The sequence below is a fragment of the Hemibagrus wyckioides genome, linkage group LG25, assembly GCF_019097595.1.
Source record: "Hemibagrus wyckioides isolate EC202008001 linkage group LG25, SWU_Hwy_1.0, whole genome shotgun sequence".
NCBI classification, from domain to species: domain Eukaryota; kingdom Metazoa; phylum Chordata; class Actinopteri; order Siluriformes; family Bagridae; genus Hemibagrus; species Hemibagrus wyckioides.
Window position 1 is genome coordinate 11910203 of NC_080734.1, and position 20011 is coordinate 11930213.

General features: G+C 36.1%; 1 protein-coding gene across 9 annotated transcripts in view; it reads left to right on the top strand.

The window, feature by feature from the left end:
• The first annotated feature begins 4643 nt into the window (after positions 1-4643).
• Positions 4644-20011, top strand: part of lrfn2b (leucine rich repeat and fibronectin type III domain containing 2b) — a 124802-nt gene continuing 109434 nt past the window's right edge. For 5 of the 9 annotated variants that reach the window (XM_058379554.1, XM_058379558.1, XM_058379552.1 and 2 more), the window contains exons 1-2: positions 4644-5197; positions 13210-13266. The gene's annotated coding sequence lies outside the window, so the exon portion shown is untranslated. Of the gene's footprint in view, positions 5198-5553; positions 5600-13209; positions 13267-20011 lie in introns of all 9 variants that reach the window. The other 4 variants (XM_058379555.1, XM_058379553.1, XM_058379559.1 and 1 more) reach the window with 2 other exon arrangements.

Genomic DNA, 20011 nt, shown 5'->3' on the forward strand with positions numbered 1-20011 from the left:
AATGAAAGCATTACGGGCCATCACTTTGCTGTGGGCACAGACACTGTCATTTATTATACACTTTCCTCCCATAAAGGACACATAACATTGTAGCTCACTATATGTATTTAATTGTTTGAATAAACATGTAAAATAAGCTTTTATTATGCAAAATGCAATAGAATACATTAAAAAGCAATGTCTAATAAAGTTTAGTCTCATATTGCATATAACACAGCAAAAGTTTGGTGTGATATTAATACTTTCAGCTTTTTTTGAACCACCCACTGAAGTGCATTTTAATGCATTTAGTCATCTGACATTGCAGTCAGAGCTGTATTTCAGACAATATCGCTGTACTTATCATTTTTTTTATGACGAGTACTGCGCTCTATTTTTCAAATAGTTTCAGCTTGAATTCAGAATTCTGTTTTATTCGTTTTTACTTAGCGTTCTAGTTTTAATTTTCCATTAAAAGTTATATCCATGGCTCATCTTTAGAGGGGAAAACATGAATGATATGAACATACATGATATGAACATACATACAGCACAGTGTTAATGCCCATGGTAATAAAATAAGATCTCTGACAAGCTCATAAACTGAAGGTGTGATGGTCAGCTGTCTATATACTTTTGACCATATGGTTTATAAATGACATGTGCTTGGAAAGTGAATTGTAATGTAAAAATATCAATTGATTTCTAATCTGTTGTTTATGTTAGAGCTGTACAGTTATATATTGCATATATTTTGTACTCAATGTTGAGCCACATTAAATGCAACTCAGGTTTTATTTGAAAATATAACATTTGCATATAAAATTCAAATTCAAATTTTTTTGGTCACATACGAAATCATACACAGTACGACATGTAGTGAAATGCTTATTACGACTGTCTTACATAAAAAAGAAAGAGTAAAAAAGAAAACTTTAAAGTGTGGACATGAAAAATAGGGGATATAGTTAAGAATATATAGGGAAAAAGTAGGGTACTATATATATAGTATTTGTGAAAAATAAAACAATATATAAATAAATATATATATGTGTAGACTCTATAATATATAGAAGATACAGTATATGCATATATGTAGATAAAATGGTCAACTTTGAAATGGTGTAGCAAATGAATACAGTATGTACAGTGTGCATATGTAAGATAAATATATAAATATATATGTAGATGTATGACTATAAATTAGCTCTACTTACGTACAAGGCTCTAATTGGTTTTGCTTCCACCTATCTCTCCAGTCTTCTAACACGTTACAATCCACCACGCTCTTTAAGATCACAACATTCCGGACTTCTATAGTTCCCAGAATATCAAAGTCCACAAAAGGGGGTAGAGCGTTTTCGTATTTAGCTCCAAAACTCTGGAATAGTCTTCCTGACTCAGATACAGTCCCCCAGTTTAAACATAGACTAAAGACTAATCTCTTTAGCCTGGCATACATCTAACACTTCCCATAATCTTGTACTCCAGTACATCTGATTAAATGCACATTATCATCTAGTACTGCTAATATTATGAACAGCAGCTACGCTAATGCTGTTCCATTGTTTCCCTTCTTCTACCCATCCTGAGGCCTACAGAGACTGTGTCGGCTCCAGTGGCATCCGGAGATGGACCAGCTCTAGCCGGGTTCTGCTTTGTGAGGATTGGGATATTCAAGCAGCGCTGTGGACAACAACCTCCTTATTGATTGTCACACAATTGTCACCCAAATGAGGATGGGTTCCCTTTTGAGTCTGGTTCCTCTCAAGGTTTCTTCCTCTTACCATCTAAGGGAGTTTTTCCTTGCCACAGTCGCCTCAGTCACCTCAGGCTTGCTCACTTGGGATAACATCTAGGACTGTTTGTCTGTTTATATGTTTGTTGTTTTCTTATGTCGTTTTTCATGTAAAGCTGCTTTGAGACAATGCTCTTTGTTAAAAGCGCTATACAAGAAATAAATTGAATTGAATTGTTCATTGAAAACTACTTCATACACATAAATATTTTTTTTCTTATCCTCATTCATGGCCACTCTCTTAAAACTAGCCTGCATAGACTCAAATGCCTTTCTTGAAAATAAATTCAAAATGATTTTTCAAAATGCCAATTTTAATAAACAAACTAAAACTTGTATCTTAAAAATTTGGCGATTTCAAATTAATGTATTGAGTGAATTAACATAATACTAATTATGTATTACTATATTATTAACATAATACTACTTAAAAAATTCACTCCCTGGCGCCACCTACTGGAGTAATAATGATGTAACTAACGGATAGAATCACTGAACGAATCAGTAAACGAATCTGAATGAATCTTTTGGATGAAAGGAATCAAAAGATTCGAATCAACGGGATGAATCGAAATTAGCATCGCTAACAGACACATATAAACAAATAGATTTATATTATATGAGTATTATAATTCACATAAAGGTAGTCCACGGAACTATGCCATTATTTTAATGTATTGCACCTCTAACATATATTTTTATTTTACTTTACTATGATTTTTGGTTACTTGTCCCTATTACCAATAGTTCTTGTCTAGATTATGAAGAACATATATTTAGTTTAAGAACATAAAGTTTTGTTGTCGTGATGAAAAACTGAAACTGCAGCAGAGTTTTTTGAGTAAAGAACCCCATGGAAACTGCATTAGTCGTAGCGCTGAGAAATCCCGCCTAGTGCAGAGCATGTATGGAAAACCAAAAGGTCCTCATAGGCCCCAAAATATGAACTACTTTTTATAGTTATCATAAAAGAATGGGCAGCCAAACTGGTCTGTGTTAAAATTTTTAATCGCTGATTTCAGAACCCACCAAGTTACACAATCAATATAGCAGAGCAATCTTATCCAGAAAGGACCGGTGTGGCTTCTGGTTTTAATTCCAGCCAAGCCTTATAGTCTGGTGAAAGCCAAGCTGAACTCATTAAAAAGGTGGACTCATGTCTGGCTCCTGCTTGACTGGAAAGAACCTAAACCTATTTCAGCCATTTATTTATTTTTTTTAAATCTGACATATAACATCTGTAAAAACTATTGATACCTATAATGATGTAAAGTTAGTACTTTACCCAATGTATTTATAAAGGAAAGCGTTGTAGTTCTAGTAAAAGTGAAGTGCATATTACATTTGTTTAGCTAATAGTGGTTTTAATAAGCTTAGTGGTTAGCACTGTTGCTTCACATCAAGAAGGTCCTGGGTTTGATCCCGGCTTCAAACAGGCAGGGGTCTTTCTGTGTGGAGTTTGCATGTTCTTCCCATGCCTGTGTGGGTTTACATGCCACAGTCCAAAAACATGTACATTAGGTGGATTGGCAATTCTAAACTGCCTATAGGAGTGTGTGGTTTTCTGTTTATATATGGCCCTGTGATGGACTGGCGACCTGTCCAGGGTGTACCCCTGCCTTTCCCCCAATGTGCGCTGGGATAGGCTCCAGCAGATCCCTGTGACCCTGATTAGGAATAAAGCAGGTATGGACAATGGATGGACATTTTCCTAATACAAATTGTGTCATAGCGTCACTATTTTTAGGTTTTTTGTATGTTGATGTAATTTCTACATAAACTCATTTTCCCTTAGACTCTTATATGAGTGTTAGATCAACTGGTAACTATTCAACTGTCAGAACACCAAGCAAGTATTACAATTTAGGATTCTTTCCTTTTTCTCCAGGGCCACATTTCAAAAGCAAACACACACATGTTGTCAAATCTAGAGATGCCTTATTGTCTTGATTATCTGGATAATCCATATCATTTTTTTTTTTTTTTTTTCTTGTTTTCAGAATCAGGATTACTACATATGTAACTGTGGCTCTGTGACCCCAGCTGTTGAGGCAGTGGGAATCATTTGGATATTCTTTTTTATATGCATAACAATCTTTCCAGAAGTCACAAAATTATGTACAGGTCAGGTATGTGTTTGCAAATACCACTGTTACACAAATACCTTTCTCTGAAACTTTCTTTCTGAGTTTTTGCTCGATCGTCACAGGGTCTTGATGAAAAGAAACAATGGCCGTTATCTATGGCTTGCAGAATCACAATTATATTTACTAAGATTCTACATGACTCCACCTACGTGAAAATAATCAGAGATGACTACCACACTCACAACGACAGGCAAGGAAAGATGGCAAAATTCACATGTAGAGCAATCATGACAGCCTTTTTTACTGTAAATTTGCAATTTGAGTATGTAGACAAAGTATAACATTTTTACACAGATATTTCACTGCATTCTTTTAAGTAATAGGCAGGCAAACATCTTACTGGAAAGTCTCAGTTTTTACTGAAGTCTATTTTTTATTTTTTATCATAATCTAAATGCATGTATTTTCCCAGGATGAATGGCAGAGAGATAAGGGATGTGTAATTGTTAATTTAGTGTACTACACACACACTATACACATGTTCTCCTTAAATTTGACCAACCTCTTATAACACTTTTCAGTGTATTACCAAACAAACAAACAAGGAAGCAAGCACGCAAACAAACAAACAAATAAATAAACAAATAAAGTGCTTGGGTAAGAGTCAAACAGACATGTGTCTTAATATACACATCAGCGGTTTGAGGGTTCCCCCGGTTTAGCTGTTTATGACTCTTATGGCTTTCCACACGGATCGGCGCACTCTCGTGTCTCTCCAGTACGAGTAATAATCGGATTTACTTTTGTTTCGAGATATCACAGACTACGTATCTTTTCCTTTTCCCAAGAACCAGAAATTGTGTTGATCGCATTTCTATTGTGTGTTTCTTTTTATACGGTTGTGACTAGTTTTTTGTTTGTGTGCGTATTTTTTATTATTATTATTATTATTATTTTAAATCAATTCCAGTATGCGTCCAGGAACTGGCGATGAAGGAGGACTGTGCAGATCCGTCGGCATCGTTAAAGTCTAGCGTAAAAAAATCGACTCGATTCTTATAAAGTGGACGGTCCGAGATTATCTGGGTTTATCATAGAGGATGCAAGGGGTCCAGCACTGAGAGACACAGATCCGGTTTCGGCTCAGTCTCTCTTTCTTTTCCCCCTCTCTCTCTCTCACTCGGTTTCTCTCAGCCATTTTCTTCATGGATTGAATTTTACGACTGGGAATAGAGGTGGAATAACATGCCGATGTTGATGTGTTCTCGGAGGTGTTAAATAATTGTACTGGAGCACACCGGCGGATCATCATGGCTCTGGGGGCAGATCAGAGGTAGGCTCATTTGGGTTGCTTGGATGTGGTGAAAAGGCGACGGTCATGATTTATGGCCAGATCACTGGGGGGGAAAAAATAGAGCAGCACAACACAACTGGAACTTTTCACCAGCAGAATATGGACAGTTTACTGTCAGTGCCATTACCGCGGTCTGCTTTTGTATTCTGTACAATAACTTCCTCCACAGCTCAGATTTCACTATCATTGCAGAATGGTTTTAGCCTTACACTCATTATACCATGCAGAAATAGTCAGTCTGATTACTGTCTGTGCCCACACAGTGGAGGTGCTAATAGACCACTTGTTTCTTGCTTTTTTTGCAATTTACACCATGATATTTTTTTCCCCTCCAGAGCTGATCTAACACCCTGAATTGCTTTCATTGCATATCTGAGTCAGGTATGATATATTTCCTCTCTGCACTAAATCTGGGTTATGACAACGTTGTGTAGGTGGGAGGTATATATCAGTCCCACCTGTATCTTCATACTGTTATTCAGGCACAGACACAGAAAATTCTGGGTCAGATACAGCAAAGTGGCGTGGCATCAGTGTACAGTGGACCAAAAGTGACCTGACTGTAAACAGCTCCATTCAGTAAGTCAGAACAGTTCTAATACAAAACACACCATTGCCATGCACCAGCAGTATTTGACCCAGAATCGACTGCTGTCTGCTCTGGATGGTGGAATGTGCAGCAAAAGCTTCTTGGCTGTACACAATTCCATTTGAAGGTGGGGTCAGTTATTTTTAAGTGGGAACACTTTTTAGCAAAATTCTGGATGCATTTTAGCAGCTTTCAGCAGTAAAATATCTCATCAAGTTCTGGCTGTGGTCACTGTGGTGCCACAAACTCTGTAAACAGTAGGAAAAAAACAAACAAATGTGGTCCACCAACATCCAACCAACCATCCAGGACAAGTAGGCATCTGTGTTTGCCTGCCAATCACATTGTCTGTTAGTTCAACAAGCACTTCAGGTGTTCAAGCTGAAGCTGTGCATGCAAGTGACTGGGCATGGAACACTGAAGGGAGGAGAGTTGATTTGATTTTCAAACGGCTAGCTTAATCTAACTAGAAAATTGGTTTATTATACCTTTAAGCAGTAATGCACTGACAAAATAAATTGCAAGCCAATGCAGGACATTCAGATAGTTTGGTATTTTTTTCTTCCATGTTTTAGGACAACCTCTCTTTAGCATTAATTTAATGTAATGCATTTAACGTTTCATTTAGAAATGTAATACGTACATTTTCTGCCAGTGTCAAGTAGTTGTGCCATCCAGATGGAGTAATGTTACATTGTTGGCTTGTGATTGACATTGCTTCTGTGGAAGCCCTGCTTCAGCTTCCATCATGTTTTTTCACAGACGAATAATCAAGGCTGTTTATTAGCAGTGTCTAGTTGTACGTTTAGTAGCTTGCAGATCACAGTACTGCTGTCTGTTCACCACAAAACATACTCATGCACCATAGATTTTATCGTTTATGACTATCACAGGCAGAGCTTTTTTCCCCTGCTGATTATTGGCTGTTAGATACTGTTACAATTTTGGACTATACCAGTTATTTACTGATGTGTCAGTGCATGTCTACATTTAAAGTCTTCGCATCAATTGAAATCTGGCCCAAACACAGTGCTCCTGCAGCATTTCAGGTAATCTCTGAGCTACATCAGGCATGAGATTGTATCTCATTAGGAGAGTTTTTTTCACGCGTTTATCTCTGTTATTCCACAGCAGTAAGTGGGGCAGATGAAAGTAGTAAGCACGAGGATGTCACTCTTTTGCTGTCTGGAATAACTGCTTGCCTGCTTTAGGAAATCCAGCTTAAAGGTCGACCTTTGGCCATATGGCACCCTATACAAGGTTTATCTTAACACTAGCACCTTAATGGTACATAGTAGTAACAAACACATGCAAATTGCAACTGTTCTAAGAAAAAACTAGACTTGAAACTGGGAATATTTAACTAAAGCGAAGACAGACTCATGATAAAGTATTTATAATTAAAGTTCTGTGCTAATGACTAGAACATTGTAAGAAATCCCACAACAGCTAGAGAGACACTGCTGGGTGCTTGTGCCCTTAGGATTCACTACACAGCTTTGCTCGCCTCACTTTTGGATGAAAAAGCAAATGAATAATACTAATAATAATAATGCTGTTTAAACTGCTCCCACAACTCAGTATTAAACAAATATATACCAGAGTCATGCTTATCTGAAACAACTCTGCATAATGTATAAATAACACTTAATTTCCAGCTCTTTTACAAAATCCCACCAGATCACAGCAGACAAATTCTTTTCAATTTGTGAAGTTCCACACTGCAGTAAAGCTGTCTCTTTCAAAAAAAACGTTTACTGCTTCAGAAAAAGCTTGTACAAACACAAGAAGTGCAGAAAACACTAAAGCAAAGCTGCATCTCATTACAGCTTAAGTTCATTAACATAATGTGCCTACACATCCCTAAACCTGACTGCATGATTATATTTTATAATAAGTATGTTTAAATATATGGATTATATACATCCAGACTGTGTTCAGGGTAAATTAGCTAAATTGCATTAACATACTTAATTGGGAAACAAAGTGAGTAAATGCAAGTTTGCAGTTAAATTGAGCGTAAAAAAAAATGTATCAGCACAACATGTTGAGAGATAGCCAGTGCCGCATATGAAGACTGGAGCAGAACTGTCAGATGAGTGTATAATAGTGTAATTGGTGTAATCAGTGTGATTGGAGCCTCAATAACGCTGCTTCAGGAACAATGTGCTAATCTTTTTCCTTTTTAACAAGGGTCAGATTAATTAGTTCATATGGTTAATTAGGTGGGCTAGAAACACTAAATTCACTTGTTGGGGCAAATACTCTTTATTGTAATTTTCTATTGGACTTTGTTTGTGTATGTGTTTCATTTTAGGGCAATGCTAATTTGGTGGTAGAGATTATGTTTTTGTGAAAAAGAAGGTCAAGCACTTTGTGCCTAGAATGGTACTGTGTGTATTATTCCACTTATAACCCAGTGATTTGCCAACAATGTTTAATTATCACACATTCACACGTTTTAACAGATTATAGAAAAGAGTTAATGTTGTGAGTTAAAGTTAGTTCCTGTTACCACTTACATTATAAGTGAGCTTAGGTAGAGCGCCCACCATACAACTCTATATGAGCTGTTACTATAGAAACCATGATGCAGTAGAACAAGCACAATAATTATCCTGTTTTTTTGTGATACACTAAGGAGTATGGTCTGAGCCATGCTGTTATCAAAATAAATAATGCCATCTGACCAATCAGATTAGAAAATTTAAACTCTCTGTATTGAACATATGGACATGTAGATAAATAAGACTAACATATTAAAGTGCCCTTTGTCATCAGTACTGTGCATTATAAATCAATCCTGTATGCAATTGAGCATCAGGATCTGTGCTGATGTTGGTGGTGAGTTACTATAGGTGGCTGCTCAGGAGGGTAGATATGGTGACTGCAAAGGTCTTAGAATGTGATTTATCATTTTCAGACTGAGCAGATATCTCAGTGAGCCTTGTGATACCTCAGAGTGCCATGTGGATAGGGGCACTGGCATCCTGGAAAAGAGTTTTCCCATCAGGTTAAAAACGTTTCATCCCAGGATAAAGCTGATCCGTCAGAGTAACTTGGTATTGATCTGCAGTGACCCTTTCCACTCAGCAAAATGCCTGTAAGAGACACCTTTTTTTCATTTACTTCATCAGCCATCTGTATATTGTGATACATCAAAATGGCTGATATGACATCAATGTATTTCTCAGGGATGCATGATTTATCCTGCTGTATATGAAGGGGCTCAGTGCTCAGGGCTATTTTAACAGGAATAAGTCAAGGTCACTGGACCTGCAGTTGCAATGATGGATTTTTAAAAAAATCAGGTAAAATATTAAGCACAATGAGTGCTATATAAAAAAGCAGTGTTTTCTGTTGGAACCTATTGAATTCCATCTACAAGTGCCTCCAACCTTAGACATCATAGGAAAAGGCTCATTATTCTCCAATATCATTATTTGCGTGTGCTATTTATCTTATGCACGTTTGCATTTTGCTTTTGATTCCAGCATTCTAGCTAGTATATCACCTATCACCTTGAATATTTTTCCATAATATTCAAATGAGCTATGATAATCACTTTTAATAAACAACTTTTTTGCTTACTGCTTTTTCTGACAGCATTCTGACAAATCCATTTTCGTTTGGTGACATTGAGCTTAATAAGGGAATAACATGCATGATCACCATATATACACCCCTAGACTGAAGACATAAATGGTTTTTATTGTTTTGTTTTCTAAGTAAATGGATGCTCAAGTATTCAGGTTTCTAAATAATGCCGGTATAATAATTTCAGCCCTGCTAGATCTGTTCCCTATAAATAATGCCTCATATGTCACTCAGCTCTGGTCCCATAAGCCTTACTATGCTCACTTAGTGCTTTCCAACAGTCAGTGGACTTCTTGCTTTTCCTGACTTCTGGCTTCTGTTTATGTCTCTCATCTTTCTTTACTCCATCCCTGCTTCAGGCTATTGGCCCAAAGGCGTTTGATATGACCACTGGGACGTGATGAAGGTCAGGGTTTTATTTCACTGAATTCCCAGGCCATATGTTAGGCTCCGGTCACTGATTGTGCTAGAAATCATTCTGTGCGGGCTTAGACTGTAGAATCACTACCTCAAATCTTGTCACGTCTAATGCTGTTTGCATAATTAAACACAATTCCCTCTCGATACTTTTTCCTCGCTGTGCATATAATTACTTCAATTTAGCAGCATATTAGCGAAGAGACCTGATTTTTGACCACCGAGCAGGTATCCTCTTCTGTAAGAGAATAAACGAACTCCATCAAAACTATTCATTTTATTAATGCATATAAGAAAGGACTAAAATTGGAGAGGGGTGGATGTGCTGAATGAATGCATAATTATTCGGCGATGCACAGGCCATCCTAATGAATTGCAGTAGGCTTTAGTAAGGAGATGTTGAAGAAAGCCTAGATGCACTGCCAGACCCAGATTTAGCACAGGTTTGCATGTGTGAAAAGACATACACCCAGAAGCTGATTAAGTAATGAGGTCTACAGAGGACTGTGTCTCTCACATGACCAAATTAGCATGTGTTTTGTGTGTTTGTCTTAATTAGTATCCACTTTGGGGAATGTCTAACTAGAGATGTGATATACTAGGCAAAGCAAATAGATGAATTTAAGCATGACATTCACTTCTTGAAAAACAGTTACATACACAAATGAATATCATTGAAGGGCATGTATCAAATTTGCATAAGCTTCTTTTACCATTGTTTTATTAAAGATGATAAATTATACCAGAATTAAGCCATAATTAGAGCTAATTAATAATTAACTTTAACTTTTATATTTGGGAAAACCAATTACCTTATTTGACACCCAGATTCAGTTAATAATTGACTTGCTAGACATTCTTTCTTTTCATTATTAGGCAAGAAAGGAAAAAAAATGTCTGTCACCCAAATGGAAGGTGCACAGTGTTCCAGGAGAAAAAAAAAGACATCTGTATGTTTTTTTCTGGGAAATTAAGACAGAATTTGATTTGCTTAATTTGCAAGTGGCTGTGCTTAAAGAATGCAATATTAGAAGACGCTACATACTCAATCATAGCAAAATGTATGACGTCTATTGGGCTGTAGCTGAGAGAACAGGTAAAGCATCTCTGGTTTCAGTAATAATCATGATGTGAATGATCGTAGAGGTTACCATAATTTATTTGCAACGTATTTTGGCAAAATTATATAATTAAACCTAAAATGAATAAAACAGATAGTTTTAATGACAGGTGTTCAAATGAATTTATGTGGCCCCTTTGTCATGAAATTTTACCAATTTGGCTTCCAACCCTAAATGTGTCTGCAAACCCTCCTTTAACACAGTTGACAGCACCCAGGTGTGTAATTGAACTGATGAGTTGAATCAAATGTGTTGAAGCAGGAAACTCACTACAGTGTGCAGAGCCAAGGAAATAAAGCCACCTCCAGCTTTAAAAGAAAATTCTGGACAAGATTTGTCCAAATATATCTAATGTGGCTAGATTTTTTATTTTTTATTTTTAATTTCCAGCCAAGCAGAAGCTACAGTACAGCTCATCAGTTTTTTGAAGACCGAGGCTAATTGATTAAATATGTTCACTCAGGTTCTGCAGCCACATCAGCTCTCTGCTAATGAGACTGGACAGCTTTGTTTTAGGCCATCCAATGTTTATTGTATTCACAGATCCCCAATTCTTAAAACATATTAAACATAATCTTAAAATGTTCTTGTAATTCAGTTGAAAATACGGTGGAACAGTTTTTTTGTTTGGTTGTCAATTGTAAAGTCATGTCACAGTCTTATATTCTACATTTATAAAACACTGGTTACTTTGCCAAATCATGTGCTCATAACTTAAGGGTCTTTTTCTAAACAAGACACTTTACCGCGCATTATGGCTATAAATACATTTTACACAAAAACCTGAAGTTTTTAGCTTCTTAAATCGGGTATCTGTATTAATAGCGAACTTTACTATCAGTTGGTTTAGTTTAAGATGATAAACCAGAGGCTGTGAATTAACAGTAGCAAATAAGATACAGATTATTTGCTTATGAAAAACATGGCAGAAGAAAGCAAGCAGCTCAATATTTACTGTATACTGAAATAAATTTGTGTGATTTATTGAATTTGTTTGTAAAATATTTTAGAATATTTATTATAATATATAATATATTAATATAATTAATATTTCATAAATATGACCAAATTATTATAATATTATTATTTTCAAATGATGCCCAAAGGCTAGGTTTTTGTAAAAAGGATCTAAATAAAAAGTGTTCCATTTTTGCACAATTTATTGTATTAGACATTTAATTTATAATGACTTTTTTGACAAAATAAAAATGTTTTTAAAATTTTGTGCCAATTGTGTGCCAAAAATTAACACTGACATCTCTTATTTAGATACTGTATGTGTTAAGACCCTTAGCTAAAGCCGGCTTTAAATCTGTACGATTTCCATCCCAATATTGTTGTTGTGTACACAATGACACATCGTAAAGCTAATCTTTACTTTGGCTTTGAGATTGTTGGTCTTAGAATACATTATATGATATGATTTCCAGTGGCTGATTTTAGTGCAACTGCGACCAAAGACAGCCGGCGACAAACTTCTCGCAAGGTCAGAAATCTTTTGATTAAAATCTCAGCGTGTGAGCGCTGCTACGCTGCCTGTCGAAAAGCCACCAATAGGAGGACAGTGTATGATTACACAAAGCTCAAAGGACAGCTACAAAGACGCTAGTGGCAATGGTGAAGCATAAACAAATTATATAGGATTTAAAAGAACCTCTATGTCTGTAACGTCTCATCACACTTATATCACAATAAGACTAAAAGAAACAGGACATGAAAAGAAATAAAGAATGAACTGCAGCTCCTAGTATGAAGCTAATTAGCATGCAAGCATTCCGTTCATCAAGTTTATTTACTATCATGACACAGTGAAACAATCGCATGCTTCCAGATGAAGAGCTACACACCTGTGCAGCATCCAGCGTGGCAGAACATAGTAAGTGTCATCATGGTGTAATCTGACATGCACAACATATAATCTGTTGTAGAATTCTGTGAGGCAAACAGTGTAAAACTACCTTGAAGTCCTCTAAATTGAGCTCAGGTACATCCTGTTTGCTTCGATTATCTTACAATGTCTCTAGAACTTGGCTGGAGTCCACCGGTGGCAAATTTAGTTGATTGGATAGGATTTAGAAAAGCACACATTAGTTTGTCCAACAATTCACTCTGCACATCAGACCAAAAACCAAGCAATGAAATCCTGTGAGCTCTCTGCACAACACTGTACCTATTTAGTCATTTATTTTCTTCTGGATGATTTTGGATTTTTGTTAAACTGATTATTATTAAAGCCGCTATTTTTTACTCTGTCCTCTCTTTTTTAGGGTAAGGTTGCCTTGGGCCAAAAAATGAGCTATAGGATAACCAACGGTAGGAATCAGGTAAGTGGATTAGGTTTTTTTTTCATTTTCATGTCGTGTTGCATTGAGTTTTGATCTGTGATGAATTAAATGCATATCACTTGTGCTTAAATGCAAGGTACCATGATTTAGGAACCAACTATCAATTACTAGTAATTACTATCTATTAATAATCAAAAAAATTACAGACTTATACAAAAAAGGGAATAACCACTTATCACTGTGGTGGTACCTTCAAGCATATGTCTTTTTACCTTAATTTAGATGGCCTAGGGTAATTAATTTATGAATAATTTTTATTATATTATAATTTAAATATCACCACTTTAATAAACTACATTTAGTATCTTTGTGTCTCCTGAATAGAGTCTGTTCTGATGAAGTGTTTTTGCTTTCTGGTATAAAGTTTGCAGTGTTTGTGTCTTGCATGAAAAAGTCTGTGATATTTGATAATATTTATATATTTTTTTTGATTAATTAAATGGTGGATCTGCTTTAGTACTATTTTAAATATATTAGTATGGGAATATATAAAATACGTTTCTATTTATTTTTAAAATGTGTAAAAATAAATCACACAGTTTTGAAAAATTCAGAGTATTGATAAGCGTACTTTATCAAATTTTGAAAAAATCTTTTATTTAGTAGAGAGAAGAATACTTTATTAATCCCTAAGAGGACATTCAGTGTAACAAGAGCAACAGTGAGGACTAAGATCACAAATAAGAAAGAATGCATATGCATACACATATCCCTCCAAGTAATTTATAGACTGAGACTGAATTGTGTGTTGCATGAGAATAAATTCGGTACTATTTATTATTTTCCCTTGTTTTATTGAGTGCTAGATCTGCTTTAGAATTGAATTCGAGGAGAAATCCTGACGGAACGAATAAACATATTAAAATATGGGTTATTAAATAAAATAGTTACATGGTAAATAATTGAAATGAACAACACAGCAAGTAATTACTGAATATTCCATAAACAATCTGCCTAATTACTCATTCAAGTTAATTACACAGATTAATTAGATTTTCCCTAATAAATGTGGCAGTCAGTGTGTGTAAACATACACTTCATCTATATTTATATACAGATGAATAATTTAACCTAGCTTATCATTTAATTACACTTACATTCCATATATTCATCAACCATGACTCAGAAGAAGCTTATTTTGAAAATTTTGCAATACCGACATATTTGATCTATTTATAAATATTCACTTTTATTCTGAGGAAACGTTTCAGCAATAATATAATATTCTTAAGTCAACAAGAATATGAAAATTAATATATAGGATAAATTTATATTCATTTTTGAAAAATAAATCACACATTGCGGGCTAATTTAAAAGAAGTCAGAGTAATGTAGAGTGCTTTAATCCCCAGGTGGGAAATCTGGGTCACAAGACCAACAGGTAGGACTACGACTTGACAAGAGCAGCACAAGACGTAAAGTGCACAATAAACTCACAATATACCACAAATAAGAAAGAATGAATTTGCATACACACAACTTGCAAAGATATTTACAGACTGTGACTGAGATTTCTGTACAGGTTAACTGTATGAAAAATATTACAGGTTGGCAGGTATAAAACTTTATGTTAGACATGAGCTGTAAAGTATGGTGAGCAGTTGTGGTAGTGTGTGTATAAAAAATGTACAGTGGTCATAATTAAAGTCATAAATAAAGCGACAGTGCGTGTGTAAGAATGTGCAGTGTGACTATATAAAAATGTGTTGTGCAGAACGCAGTGTAGTAGTTGGGTTTACAAACTCAGTACTCATATTTGTAAAATTCAGCTCCATTTTCTAAGCTGTCTTGTCTTGTCATCAGCGATCTTTTCTGTTTTTTCATCCAGCAATGAAGTTTTGACTGTTAAATTCATGAAATGTCCAACATTCCAAACTTTTTTCAGAGTGAATAAGGGCATCATCTGGGTACTTTATGTGTACTAATCATGGTTGGAATTATCAGTGTGAACACACTTCTCACACTATTTATATTATTAAATGGCATAAAGCAGTGCATTGGTATGCGATTTGGAGCACACTTTATCTTGTCCATGGCTTGTGTATGTGTGTGCAAAGTCTGGATGAAAGAAAGTTGACATAAACTAACCTTATGTTCACTCTAGCAAGCAAAAAAGGATGGATGATGATAGCAGTCATCTTAATATTCTCAATTATATGGTAATTATTTGTGGTGTGATGCAGACATATATCTAAAGCCAATATATTTTTGAACTTGGTTAGCCAAGGTTGGAGTGGAAAAACTCACGTATCCTACACAGAGCCCTGACCTTAACCCTATCGAACACCTTTGGTGGTGAATTGAAATGTTGACTGTGCCACAGGACAAATGTTCCTATGGCTGAATGAGGAAAATTCCCACAGCCACAAAATCTAGTGGAAAGCCTTTCTCAGAGGAGTGGAGGTTGCTATAACAGCAAAGGGAAACTAAATCTAAATTGGGATAAGTGTGATAGTCAGGTGGTTTTTGAACTTTTGGTATTTTTTATCAGAACCCCAAAAATCTGAACACAAAAACAAGCAACCAAACAAACATCAGCAAGATGGTGCCTTGTAACCTGAATGCAGATGAGAGAGTGAGAAGATGGATGAAGTGTGAAAAGGAGAAAACAAGAGCATTCAGAAATAAAAAAAAAAAAAAAGCTGAGGGTGTGAAAGTGATTTCAAGTTTCCTAAGATTCTCATTAGCGGGTCTGCTGTAGAGGCAGTGTGTATCAGTTGATGTCGGCATGCCACAAATGGCCCATGCCGTGCCAATTACAAATTCTTGGCTCACTCCATTTGTTCACTTCATCACTCTTTGTCTCTTTTTTGAGATCTGAAAAGAGAGTTTTGCTTCCTAGCTGTTCCAAATAGTTCTGTACTTAGCCATGTTGTGCCCAGTTGTCCCAGGAGGTGTATTCTCATAAAAATACAACCATAACATTTAGATTCATATCCCCCCAGTCTGTTCTCTCATCTCAGTGATCTGTATTGGTAAGAAAGTAAATAAAAGAAGGGAATTGGACAGTTTTAAAGCTTAGCAAATGAATCGCTATCATTATAAAGCAGCAGTACCTTTACAGCAGGTCTGTCATTAAACATTTAATTACATAACGGGGCAGAATCCATAAAAATTAATATATCATAAATATGACCAAATTATCAGAATAAATCACCCAATTTGTATGCAGATGGACACAAACAGTGTACTAAAACCAAAGGAATGGAAATGTACCATGTCATTTGTCATACAATTATTGTTTTATTTCAGTACTGAAAAAGAATCATAGTACCAAATTACAGAAAATAGTACGATATTGCAGTTTTTCAGGACTGCTACTAAGGATAGTTGCTATACTTGCTGTACACCTATAGAGCATGTTGTTGCTTTATAGTTTGGATGTTATAGCAGGGGTCTTCAATCTTATACACAAAGGGCCAGTGTGGCTGCAGGTGTTAATTCCAACCAAGCAGGAGCCCTGCCAGATTCCACTTCTTTAATCAGTCCGTCTTGGTTTCCAACGACTATCAGGTTCCTCCTGTTTGGCTGGAATGAAAGCCTGCAGCCACACCAACCCTTTACAGATAAAATTGAACAGCCTGGTGTTATTACATAATCACAACATTGTAGGGTTCATATGTTCTGCAGTAAAAAAATCTGTATAATGCTTCTACTCCCTTGTCTGTAAAGTCAGTTTATGGAAACGAAACTGTTATAGCCCAGTTTGGATTTTTTTTCTTTGATGTCACAGAAATGTAAGCCCTAATCAGTAACTTTACGAGAAGTTAACACCGCCCACTCACTTTACAGCAGGTTAACCTGTCCACTCACTTTACAGCAGGTTAACCCGGCCACTCACTTTACTGCAGGTTAACCCGACCACTCACTTTACAGCAGGTTAACCTGTCCACTCACTTTACAGCAGGTTAACCCGGCCACTCACTTTACAGCAGGTTAACCTGTCCACTCACTTTACAGCAGGTTAACCTGTCCACTCACTTTACAGCAGGTTAACCTGTCCACTCACTTTACAGCAGGTTAACCTGTCCACTCACTTTACAGCAGGTTAACCTGTCCACTCACTTTACAGCAGGTTAACCCGGCCACTCACTTTACAGCAGGTTAACCCGGCCACTCACTTTACAGCAGGTTAACCTGTCCACTCACTTTACAGCAGAAAAGTTACTTTTAAAAAGTTACTTTCGAAACTGTTATAGCCCAGTTTGGATTTTTTTTCTTTGATGTCACAGAAATGTAAGCCATAATCAGTAACTTTACGAGAAGTTAACACCGCCCACTCACTTTACAGCAGGTTAACCTGTCCACTCACTTTACAGCAGGTTAACCCGGCCACTCACTTTACTGCAGGTTAACCCGGCCACTCACTTTACAGCAGGTTAACCACGCTGCCTCACTTTACTGCAGGTTAACCACACCACCTCACCACTTTTGCATGTTGTATTAAGCATTATTCAGGGCTTGCTATATCAAAAAGCTACTGTTGAAGCTGTTGAAGGCCAGGGCTATTTCAGTTATATTAGACTTGACAGCAGACCAACAACCAGTGAATAGTATTATTTCATTCTAATATTTTATATACCCAGGACAATTCAATATGAACACTAAATGCGAGGCAATTTATAAAAATAGAACAAGATTTATACCATTTTTATATGCTAATCTGTCTACAAATTTTGTAGTTAATCATTAGGTTAAAAACAGTACAGATAACATTTGTTTATGTTTTAAATCATTTTAACTCCAAGGAACATCATTTTAAGATATTATTTATCCTACAGAGTCTCCTAACAGTGCTGCAGGTGTTAGAAGTGGGGCATGGTGCACCTCTATTCACTTGTTAAACCATCCAATCAGAACCCAGGCCATGTAAATATGCAAAAATAAAAACAGCCTGAGGGATAAAGGCAAGCTGGAAAAATCTTAAAGTGTATTGTTTTTTTGTGCAGAAAACCACACAAATAGTATGTAGAATTCAAAAAAGTGTACAATACGATACTTTAAAAAGCAGCGCTTTTGTGGTGAGTGAAATTCTCTAGTATTAGATCAGACAGATGATTTTTAGCAGAAGGGAATGTTGCCACCCCCACTCTGGCAAAAGTGAGGTTCAATGTCAATTGGGTCATTGATATAATCCAACTGCTCTTATATTTCATGGACACACTGATGGTAGTGCAGGAGTTGTGCCAAGTGTCACTAAAACTAGGCAAGTGTGGCAGTTTTATTGGTTATTGACTGTATTAAAAATACTTCAAATAGCAACAACAGCCAACCATCAAAGTAATGAAAATCTCACTGCTGTCAGTATATTAGGCTCCAATGAACAAACTAATAGCCTGCACTGAATGCATGGACCCACAGGAACACAGGAACAGACAGAGATTAAGCAAAATCAGATTTTCCTTATTTGCAAAATGTAATCATGTGAAATTATCATGTAAAATAGTCACAAATTTACGATCTGGTGGCATACAGTGTGATGTCTGTAGTGTTCAGAAATTCTATAAATATATTTAGACTTAGCATATTTCCCACAAATTGGGGGAGCAGAGGATGGAGGCATGGACTGGGGCATGGGAAAAGTTTTGGTCTGAACACTGGATGTGGGGGGGTGGTGATGGTAAATGAGAATGAGTATGCTTCCTGATCATTTTTAAACTTTATTAAAAAATTAGTACATTGCGGGGAGGGGCAGTTTTGTTATAGCTGTAGAATTATTAAATTATTTCTCATCCATCTGTCTACTCTATCTATCAATCTTCCAAAGCATTTATGATCAAACAATTGTTTCATTAAAACAAATTGCACAAGCCATGACAACAGTCTCAAATTATTGCACACTGCAACTAATTAAAACTTATCGTGAGATTTTAACATGCCATTGTATTGCAGGCAGGCAAAAATCTTTTTTTTTTGCAAGCGAAATATAAAGTTTTTCTTTGCACAGTAAACGGCAAACAATGGGAAAAAAGTGGAAAGAAAGTAAAAAGAGTGGAAGCGTAGGCGGCGAGTCCCGTAGCATCGATTTGAGGATGTTCACACTGGATGTGTCGAATCTGTCAAAGCTTCAGAATGAACAGATACCCATACTTCCATACAGTAATACAAAATAAAACTTGCCCTCTTTTAACAAAAGACAGTGTGAGATGACTTCCAGTATAAACAACCTTGTTCTTGTTAATAATAATGAGAGCTATTAAAAAGATCAATTAAAAATACAAATAGTTAACTAGCTTATTTTATTGATAGTTGATGGCTAAATTGCATTGAATTAGCTAACTAACTTCAATATATATGGAGTGTTGTTAGCTTGATTACACCACATGTTTTTTGTTTTGTTTTTGTTAATTCTCCCTCTCTGATCAGCAATAAAAAATGTGAAGTCTCTTCATCTTTAAAGCTACCTGTGCTTTAAAGTCAAACAGCAGTAATCAAGGGCTGCGAGGCTTAGCCATCACCAACTTGTGCAGCGGAGGGGATATTTTAGTAAATTTATCTGATTTACTATGACAAACTCACAGTCGGTTTGGAAACATCAGTAATTCTACAAAATAAATCACTTCTACAGTAGTTTCAGTTGACCATGGTATTAATATTGGGTGGGTTATAGCCTGTACTGGAGTGTGGGTGGGGGTTGCAGGGGGGTTGGGAGTGGCAGTTCTTAGGGTTACCTCCGCTCATACATCCCTGAAAACTGTATAGTTTAATGTAGTGTTAATATTTG